Genomic DNA, 10,172 nt, shown 5'->3' on the forward strand with positions numbered 1-10,172 from the left:
ACGGGGGCGACAGGGGAGGGACAGGGGGCGTGAGGTATCGGGAGGGTAAGGCATCTATTGACATACTCTGTGGATGCATAGACGATGTCTATTGTCCCCGCGCAGTTAGAGTTCACAATGCTTACAGCTCCAAAGGATCCAATAATAATGCGATACACACAAAGCCCAAGGAGGAGGTACGGTTTAGACAAAGGGAAATGACGAGACAAAGTTTGTGTAACGCTGTGGATTCTGTTACGGTTCCTTTTACATGGCACAGCCCGGCCTTTTGTTGAGGCACTGTGGCACTCTCTCCCCTGTCGTTATTGTGGCGTCATTGTGCGGCCCCCTTTTCCTATACACAACAGTGATGTTTAGTTACGATACTAATACAGTTACAATACTTATGGTGAAATAATTTTCATGAAAAGTTCAATTTTGGTGATGAAACGATAATGATGATGCCGAGGACGCTGTAATGATGAAATAATAATGATAAAAAGGATAATGGTATTACTAGTGAACTAATATCAATACTAACTAGTAATAATAAAAATGATGATAACAATAATGGTTATAATGATGTTGAAGATATTTATAGAATGACAGTGATGACGATGATATGGATGAGAATGATAACAGGTGATGATGGTAATGATGAATGTTGTGTTACGGTAATGATGGTAATTTGGTATTCCTACTATTAACAAATTTGGATGACAGAAATCATGACCATTATTGTTGTCAAGTCATACTCACTATCTATAGCAATAATAATGATAATAATAATGATAACAATGCTAATGATGATGATGATGATGACGATGATGATGATGATGATGATGATGATGATGATGATGATGATGATGATGATGATGATGATGATGATAATGATTAAAGTAACATTAATAATAACAATAACGGTAATGATGATGACGGTGATGGTGATTGATGGTGATAAATGATTGATGATGATGATGATGATGATGATGATGATAATGATAAAAGTAACATTAATAATAACAATAATAACAATAACGGTAATGATGATGACGGTGATGGTGATTGATGGTGATTAATGATTGATGATGATGATGATGATGATGATGATAGCAACAATAAATTCTAAATCATAGCAAAATCATGATCTTATTGTGTTTATATATTTCATCAGTAATCATATCGTTATGGCTTTATTTTTCCTATACTCAATCAATGTATTCATTTTTCTCAGGACAAATTCTATAGCATATGTTTGATTCATCATATAATTACATTCATCTCATATATTTCTTGTTTATAAGTAGTAATATGTTAATGATTTTTTTATTCGTTTCATCTTTCTTTCCTTCTTTTACTTCTTTCTTTCTTTCTTCCTTTCTTTCTTCCTTCATTCCATTCCTTTCCTTTCCTTTCCTTTCTTTTCTTTTCATTATCTATAATTCTTTTCCTTAACTAAGGTGTCCCCTACTTCACACTAGCACAGTATTATGTCTCAGGTCAAGGTTTTGCTCATAATATGGTCACTTTATGAGGATCACTAACAACAACTTTGAATTGTGGGATTACTTGGTGAGAATTCGATTTTTTTTATGGAGATATGAGTAAAGTAAATATGACTTTGTAATTTATGCATTTAGATTTTAATCAAGTGGCATGTGTACCTTGATGTATGATATTGTTTATTACGTACTTGCTAATAACTGCTAAAAACGGTTCAAAGATATGACTGGTTATATTCATTAGCCTGGTATTTTACAAGCTAAGAATTTTAAGCTACATCTGTTATTGTTCCTCATATATCTAAAGTCGAAATCACATTTTGAAAATAGGTCAACTGTTGTTTGATGTATAGCGTTAATAGGACTCCAGTTATTCAAAAGTAATGTTTATATATTTTCATCTCAAATATGGCATACCCGTTGTTGTTGCGATGCGTACATGTCTATATTTGCGATAAACTTTTTTGTTTGTTTCTATATTTACTTTTGTTCATAAGGAGAACCATTTTATTCATGGTATTCAGCAACTCATCATCTACCGTATTCACATTTTCTTCATATATAGTCATAGAAAATATTCCCTTGCAAATTCAATGACAATACATACAGTAAATGGTGTTTAATTAATTCAGTTAACCTTTATCTATCAAATCGAAGCAAACAGCAAAAACAACAACATCAACAACACAATAGTGCCCTGCGTCGCTAAAATAACCAATAGTTAAACCTTTCCAAATTTAGATTAAGATTCTAAATGATAAGGAGGGGAAGCTGTAACAGGAAATGAAGACTGATAAGAAACACCAATACATGACGTAATAATCTCAGTTTAATCTACTATATTTTGCTACATTCTGCATTTGGAGAGAGAGATAAGAGAGGAGGCAGAGAGAGAAGGATAAATGGATGCAAACAGTGTGAGGAATAGTCTCAAAATACCGTTGTCAGTATCATTATTATCATTATCATTATTATTACTTTTATTATTACTATTATTTTTTATTACTCATTATTACTATTATTTTTTATTACTCATTATTACTATTATTTTTATCATCACTATTATTATTATCATTATCACTATTATTATCATTATTATTATTATTATTGTCATCATTATTATTATTATCATTATTATCATTATCACTATTATAATTATCATTATCATTATCATTATTATTATCATTATCATTATTATTGTCATCATCATTATTATTATTATCATTTTTATCTTTATTACCATTGTCATTATCAATAACATTATTACTTTTATTATTATTATTACTATTATCATTATCATTATCATAAGATTCTATCATCATAATCAAAATCACTTTATTATTATTATTGTTATCATTATTATTATTATCATTATTATTATCATTATCATCATCATTACTAATATCATCATTATTATTGCTGTTATTATCATTACTATTATTATTATTATTATTATTATTATCATTACTATTATTAACATCATTGTCATTGGAATCATTATCATAGTTATAAGCATCATTGTTAGTATTAACCATATCCTTTCTATTATTATTATGATTATCATTACTACTACTATTATTATAATGATAATTATTTTTTATTACTGTTGTTATTAGTATTACTACTATTACTTTTATTATTATTATTATTATTATTATTATTATTATTATTATTATTATTATTATTACTATTACTACTACCATTATTAGCATCGCTATTATTATTGTCATTATTATCATTATGATCATTACTACTATCAATCAAAATTCTTAATGTCTATTTATATCATTATTATTATCACTAATACTTATTTCTTTTACCGTCATTATCATTGTTATTATCAATGTCATTGGTATTAGTATCATCATTAACATCATTATTGTTATTATTATCATTATTGTTATCATCATCATCGTCATCGTCATCGTCATCATCATCATCATCATCATTATCATCATCATCATCACCATCACCGTCACCATCACCGTCACCATCACCATCATCATCATCATCATCATCATCATCACCATCATTATCATTATTATTGGATAATGAATATCATTATAATAATACAATAAAAAACAATAATGATAAGAACGATAATAATAAATACTAGCATAATAATAATAACAATGATAATAGTAATGATAATAGCAATAACAATGATTATCATGATAATAATGATAATCATAACAATAAGATGATAACAATGATGATAATAACGACAAAAACATTTAAAAGATATGAAAATATTCATAATAAACAAATGCAATACAACAACAACAACAATTAAGATAATAATGATAATTATGATGTGGATAACAGTAAAAATATAAATAATAATACTAATAATGATTTAAAAAATAGTAATAATGACACTAACAGTAACAATAATGTTAATAGAGATGTTGCTGTTGCAGATGATAATAATGATTATGATAATGATAATGATAATTACTATCACGTGAATATAACCTCCTTGGCGGAGGTAATAAAGGTAATGATGATAATAAAGAATTGTAATATTGCCTTGTCACTAGGGTTAACTCATGCAATCATTAAAAAAAAATCCAGAATCCGGTTCATGATTCTTATCACCACTAAAATCTAATGGCATATAGATTAAGTCATAAGTCCATTTGTTACAATGGATATTCCTTTGCTGTGACATTGCTGTCTGCTATATTTTGATTCTAAATCTCCCCCTGTGTGCAAGGAATGACCGGAGTTACCATCCACTGGTAGCGCGCAGGATCGAACGCAGGTCTGCAAGATTGCTAGACTAGAACGCTGACCGTTGCACCAAACAACGCACAGCATCTAAGGTATGCTAGGTAAAATTGGACTGGGAACAAATTAATAATATAAGTTAAAATAATGTTAATAAAAATCTGTTCATAACTTTTTGAGTTATCTCACTAACCAACGAATAAACAAGCACACAAATAAACAACTAACCAACGCTACCAAAAACAAAATCTCCTTGGCGGAGAATTAATGTTAATGATAATATCAATAATTCAATAAAGGTAATGATAGTGATAATAATAATAATAATAATAATAATAATTATTATTATTATTATTATTATTATTATTATAATAATAATAATAATAATAATAATAATAATTATTATTATTATTATTATTATTATAATAATAATAATAATAATAACGATAAAAATCATTATGGTTATTTTAATATCAGCATGAATAATGGTAATGATGATAATAATAGTAATAAAAGATAATATCAATAATAACAAGAACAATAATAATAATTAGTAGTAGTATTGTTTTTATAACAATAATCATTTCTATTAAAATAGCAGTAAAAACAATAAAGATAATAATGAGTATTGACCAGTTATGATAAGATCAATAATAATTATAACAACATTAACAATAATTAAATAACTATTATTCTAATATCAATGATACTGAATTTGAGAAAAGTTATGGAAAGAATAACTAAGGAGTCTTAACCAGGAGATTCATTGATGAGTTTCAGGAATAAAAATCAGGGTAAACATCACCATTACTTTTTGCATAAAGGTGTGTGTGTGTGTGTGTGTGTGTGTGTGTGTGTGTGTGTGTGTGTGTGTGTGTGTGTGTGTTTTAAAGATTTTTTACCTTAAAGTTTACTGATATGAGATAACTAAATCTCAGTAAACAAAGTATATTGTAAAAAGTACATGCAAAGTTGTTTTTTGGTGACTATTACGGGGATCCATATCTTTCATTCGATTCTTAAAGGCACCGTGACTCTAAAAAGGCTAAGAACCAGTGACATTGTACCATGAAACAGACAAACAATATACATCATCTTAACCCCACTTTCATGTAACGTAAGTGAAACAAGCGCTTTCTCATGAAACTCTAGGTTTGAAATCTACATCTCATGCAACATCCAAGCAATTCATGCCACATCCAAGCAATCCATTCATGCAACACGCCTATTACCGATCACACTGTACATCTTAATCGTATGACTTCGTAAGGATTCGTGTCTAAAAGATATCTTATCGTATTTCAGTCAAAGTCATTCTTATGGGTAAGTTAACAAGACTTGCCTTCCTTTGCAAATGCATGGTTTGTTGCAGTGGGCACGTCTTCCTTTTGCTTCCGCACCTACTATTTTTGTTGATGTTGCAGCAAGTATTCTGTAATACATGTTATACATATCAACGATGACTTTAAATCACACACACACATACACACACAGATATATATATATATATATATATATATATATATATATATATATATATATATATATATATATATATATATATGCATGTATGTATGTATGTATGTATGTATGTATGTGTGTATGTATGTATGTATGTATGTATGTATGTATGTATGTATGTATGTATGTGTGTGGGTGGGCGGGTGTGTATGTGTGTGTGTGTTTGCGTGCGTATATTTATGGATTTTAACGAATAACTAAGAATTACTTGTGCATTCAATATTCTCCTATTTTCAAGATTTAAAAGTTATCTCCCTGACCTTTCTATCTACTTACTCAGTTCACTTTAACAGTCACTTATCTATTTATCTATTTTTCATAATTTTTCACGGGTGGGATGAAAATCTATCACATCTCCCTTCTTCATTATGCAATAGTTACAGAATACGACAGAGATCAGTACACATCAATGAAGAAACTCTCCTATAGTCAAGAACATGCAACAGATAAGGTCGTATTCCCCCGTCAAGACACTCTAAGGTCAAGCGAGGTCAGCGGACGTCTCATGGTAAATGCTGATTAGATGTAGTATTTCTGGGGTGTCCTTGGTGACATCGCTGACCTTCGGACACGACCCTCATGCCTCTGACGGGCGGGTGAGGCTGGGTAGACGACGGAAGGGCTACTGTGGAGGAGTGTGGGGGTGTATATTGGATATGTATGTGTGTGTGTGTTGTTTGTGTGTGTGTTTGTGTGTGTGTGTGTATGTGTGTGTATGTGTGTGTGTGTGTGTCGATGTTTGCATTATGGCAGGTTTCTCGCTCGCTCTCTCTCTCTCTCTCTCTCTCTCTCTCTCTCTCTCTCTCTCTCTCTCTCTCTCCTCTCTCCTCTCTCCTCTCTCCTCTCTCCTCTCTCCTCTCTCCTCTCTCCTCTCTCCTCTCTCCTCTCTCCTCTCTCCTCTCTCCTCTCTCCCTCTCCCCTCTCCCCTCTCCCCTCTCCCCTCTCCCCTCTCCCTTTCTCTCCCTCTCTCTCTCTCTCTCTCTCTCTCTCTCTCTCACTCTCTCTCTCACTCTCTCTCTCTCTCTCTCTCTCTTTCCCTCTTCCCCCCCCCCCTCTCTCTCTCCCACCATTTCTCTCCCCCATAGATATATTAATCCCAGCGATCTGTCCGTGTTTCCTTTTCATTACTATAGACGAGATAACACACCAGCTGATCTGTGTCCTCTGGGCCACACATCCGCCCGCTTCAGTCCCGCTCCTCACTCGCTATTAATTCCATTTTTGAAATTCTTGGTTGGAGACAAGGCAGGGTTTTAGGGTACGAGAGAGAGGGGTGGGGTGGGAGGGAGGGAGAGGGAGAGGGAGAGGGAGAGGGAGAGGGAGAGGGAGAGGGAGAGAGAGAGAGAGAGGGAGAGGAGAGAGAGAGAGAGAGAGAGAGAGAGAGAGAGAGAGAGAGAGAGAGAGAGAGAGAGAGAGAGAGAGAGAGAGAGAGAAAAAAAGACAGAGAGACAGAGAGACAGAGAGACAGAGATAGACGGAGGGGGAGGGGGAGGGAGGGGGGAGGGAGGGAGGGAGGGAGGGAGAGAGAGAGAGAGAGAGAGAGAGAGAGAGAGAGAGAGAGAGAGAGAGAGAGAGAGAGAGAGAGAGAGAGAGAGAGAGAGAGAGAGAGAGAGGAAGGAGGGGGGAAAGAACGAAAGAATGAGTGAGGGAGAAGAGAGGGATAGAAGGAGGAAGAATGGGGAGGAGGAGGAGGAGGGGAGAAGGAGAGATGCTGTCCGTGTGCCAAGAATGAAAGAAATCCGAATAACTTCCACTTCTTCATAGGAAAAAGAAAGGAAGAGAGAGAGAGAGAGAGAGAGAGAGAGAGAGAGAGAGAGAGAGAGAGAGAGAGAGAGAGAGAGAGAGAGAGAGAGAGAGAGATTTGACATGGTCGAGAATATTTAGGAAGAGGCGGAGGAGAGGGAGAGAAAAGGGGAAAGGAGAACGAACCAAGAGAAAAAGAAAGGAAAAGAGAGACGAGCAACCCGATAAAAACAGGGGGTGCAGAGAAGCAAGAGGAATAAAAAGAGAATCAAGGAGGAAGATAACCAATAGAAAAAGAAACAGAAAGAAGAAGAGAAGTAACAGGAGAAAGAAGAAGAGGAGAAACAGGAGAAAGAAGAAGAGGAGAAACAGGAGAAAGACGAAGAGGAGAAACAGGGGAAAGAAGAAGAGGAGAAACAGGAGAAAGAAGAAACGGAGAAACAGAAGAAGGGAGAAGAGGAGAAACAGGACATAGAAGAAGAAGAAAAACAGAAGAAAGAAGAAGAGGAGGAACACTAGGAAGAAGGAAGAAGAAGACTAGAAGGAGGAGGAGGGTGTAGAAGGTTCTTTCAATGAGGCATTCAGAGCGTCTCAAAACGATGATATAAAATCGATACAGCCCATGCAGTGGTGGCTGCAGACAGTGGTCGCTCCTCTAAAGACCCGGCCAGGGCTTTGAGGAGTAACTAGGCGTGGTGCGGGAAGAATAGACCGGCCCGGGCTCAATGGCTGGGAGGAAGCACCGGCCCGTCCCCTGAATGGTGAACCTACCAGGGCTCCGCGGCCACAAAAAGACCCAGAAAACGTTGACGCAGCTCTGACACCACGGCTGACATGACCACCCTCCTCCTGCTGCTGCTGCTCCTCCTGCTCCTGCTCCTTCGTTCTTTTTTCGGTCTGCTTCTTTCTTCTTCATTTTGGGGTTTCCTCTTTTTTTTTCGTCTTTCTTCTTTTTCTTTTTCTTTGGGTCTCTCTTCTTCTTGTTCGTCTTCTTTTTTTTTTCTTTTGGTCTTCTTTTTCCTTTATTTCATTTTGGTCTTCTTTTTCGCCTTCTTCTTTTTCGCTTTCTTCTTCTTTTCCTTTTCCTCTTATTCTTCCTTCTCTCCATCTTCCTCCTCCTCCTCCTTTGTTTTTCGTCTTCCTCTTCTTCAGGGCCTTCTTCTTTGCCTTCAACTACTTCTTTCATCGTCTTTGTCGCTGCCTAATTTCTTCTTCTCTTCTTCCAGTTTCTCTTCCTTCTCCCCCTTCTCTTCATTCTTCTTCTACTCCTTTTTATTTCTTCTTGTCATTATTGGTATTATTTTTATCATCATCACTATCACTATTACTATCACTATTACTATTACTATCACTATCACTTTCATTATTAATATTGCTATTACTATCACTATTCCTATCACTATCACTATCCCTATCCCTATTACTCTTACTATTACTATCACTATCATTATCATTATCATTATCATTATCATTATCATTATCATTATCATTATCATTATCATTATCATTATCATTATCATTATCATTATCATTAATCATTAATCATTAATCATTAATCATTAATCATTAATCATTAATCATTATTCATTAATCATTAATCATTATTATTACTATTATTATCATTGTTTTTCTTCTTCTTACTGCTTCTCCTCTTATTTTTGTTCTTCTGTCATCGCCGCCGGATAAGGAGCAAATGCAACAGTTAACAAAAGGGACGAAAACATAAAAAAGATAAAGGGGGGAAGACGCAAGAAAGGAGTAATAACATAAAAAGAGAAAGAGGAATAGGCACGGACAAGAAGAAAAAGAGGGTAATGAAGAACAGGTGTAATGGCTCAGAAAAAAGGAAGAGGCAAATAAATAGATAAAAGAAAGAGTTGCAAAGATCCAGGAAAGGAGGAAAAGCACATAAAAAAAGAGATAAAAAGGAAAGAGAAATAGATAAGCAGAAAAGTAAACGGGGAGAGAAACAACATCCGAAGAAAAAGGGCATTAAAAATGGGAGAAAGAGATACAAAGATTAAGAATTTAGGAAGAACATAAAAGTCAAGAAGAAGGAAAGGAGAAGATGGAGAACTTCCAAGACGAAGACAAAAGAAAAGGAGGAAGAACATAAGACAGAGAGAGAAAGAGAGAGAGAGAGAGAGAGAGAGAGAGAGAGAGAGAGAGAGAGAATAAGAAGGGACACAAGATAACGAAGAAGAGAGACGAGAAAATACACAAGAGAAAGAGCTGCCGTCTGTTATTCTGAGGTGTCATGAAGTCAATTTGTTCGTCTTCCGCATTTCGTCTTGAGAGTCAAAGAAAAGATGGTTCTCCTCCTTGGATCCGCCCCCCTCCCCCCTCCCCCCCTTTACGTGCTCATTCATAACTATGTTTCCTGGCATCTCGGAACTTACTTGGATTTATATTCCCTTGGCAACTCTTGGCAACTCATAATTATGACCCTGAACACTCACGGGCTCATACTTAGATCTCTCATACTCATTCAGACTTACATCTTGAGAACTCATACTTATGCCCCCGAGTGCCTCATAATGTCTCATACTTATATCCCTCATATTTATATCCCCTGGCATCTCGTGACTTATTCAGACTTACATCTCCTTGGGGACTCATACTTATGCCCCCATCATGAGTGCCTCAAATTAACTTATACTTATATCACTCATACTTATCTTCCCTGGCATCTCGTAA

This window comes from Penaeus vannamei, chromosome 8 (assembly GCF_042767895.1).
Source record: "Penaeus vannamei isolate JL-2024 chromosome 8, ASM4276789v1, whole genome shotgun sequence".
NCBI lineage: Eukaryota > Metazoa > Arthropoda > Malacostraca > Decapoda > Penaeidae > Penaeus > Penaeus vannamei.